Source organism: Hipposideros armiger, unplaced genomic scaffold (assembly GCF_001890085.2).
Source record: "Hipposideros armiger isolate ML-2016 unplaced genomic scaffold, ASM189008v1 scaffold_1590, whole genome shotgun sequence".
In the NCBI taxonomy this organism is placed as follows: Eukaryota; Metazoa; Chordata; class Mammalia; order Chiroptera; family Hipposideridae; genus Hipposideros; species Hipposideros armiger.
In genome coordinates this window covers 28601-30158 of record NW_017732940.1, presented here as the reverse complement: position 1 = coordinate 30158, position 1558 = coordinate 28601, and positions in this window count along the sequence as shown.

Sequence of the window (1558 nt, the reverse complement as noted above, 5' to 3'; positions counted from 1 at the left end):
ATATCACCAAACTCTAGCCTAGTCTGTATGAAATACCACATGCACATTTTTCAACTTCGTATAATAATGTAATAGACAAGCAAATATTTTGGGGAAAGGACCTATCTCCACATTAAAACATACTTAGTCATCTTGCAGACCTAAGCTCATTTTTTTTTGTGTGTGAAAGCTTGTATTATAGTATTTGTGAAGTATGTAATGTAGTATTTGGCGGTAAAAATAAGCAGTAGAGATAAGCAAAATGAAAACCATAATTCACCAACATTTAATGGATAAATGTGTATAAACATATATCATACACAAAACTGTGACATAATGATAAACTGCTGCTTTTAATTGACAATAAATTGTGAACACTACAACAAGTGTTCCTAAACTCGGAGCCACAGAACTGTTTGAGAATCAAAAAGAGGTTACAGACCCTGTGACACTATGCCTCCCAAAATGCACACAGACTTTTGCATACACTCAAACTTGAAATAAACTGTCATGGGATTACCAAGCTGTTTAAAGCCCATCCACAGACTCCTAGGGAAAGAAGAATAATAAGTATCTCTGATTTATAGGATCATTTTTATTTGCTGCATAATATTCTTTGTGTGGATGAGTATAGTATTAGATAATTTCATGTAGGTATATATTAGGTCGTTCCTAAATTCTAAGCATATTAAATAATATTGGGGTGCATATTTTTTCATATACAACTTTGTTTAGCAACCAATTATATCTTTTAGAAATGGAATTACTTGATTTAACGATAAGCACATGTTTAGGTTTTGATATTTATTATCAAACAGTGATCCAGAGTTTATTTAAATTCACATAAGCAGTGGACTACTCCTTTCCTTTCTTATTAAATATCTTCATTCCTTTTAATCCAAGTGGGTATGAGAGGCAAAAAGGTAGTTCACTTTTGTTTACCTTGCAATTTTTTAATTTAGTGAAGTTAAAAAAATATTTTTATGTCTGTATTGGCCATTTCTATTACTCCTTTCTTTGAAATTCTGTACATGTTTTTTGCCCATTTTTATTGGTGTTTCTGATTTTAAATTACAGGCATACCTCAGAAATATGGAGGTTGAGTTCCAACCCATTACAATAACATGAGTATCACAACAAAATGAGTGACACAAATATTTTGGTTTTCCAATGCTTATGAAAGTTATGTTTACACTATACTGTAGTCTATTAAGTGTACAATAGCATTCTGTCTAAAAAAGAAAAACAATTCAATACCTTAAAAAATACTTGATTGCTAAAAATATGTAACCATGATCTGAGCCTTCAGTGAGTGATAATCTTTTTGCTGGTGAAGGGTCTTGTAAAAAATGCAATATCTGCAAAGCTCAATAAAGCAAATTGCAATAAAATGAGGTATGCCTGTTCATAAAAGTATTCTTTGGGTGTTAATCACCCTTTGTTATATATGTTTAAAATAATTTCTAATTTGTCACCTACCTTTAATTTGGTTTACAATAAAAGCTTTTTAATGCTGTATTCATCCCTATGATATTTTTACTTATTTGAATAGTCACATAAAGACTTTTCCCACTACAAA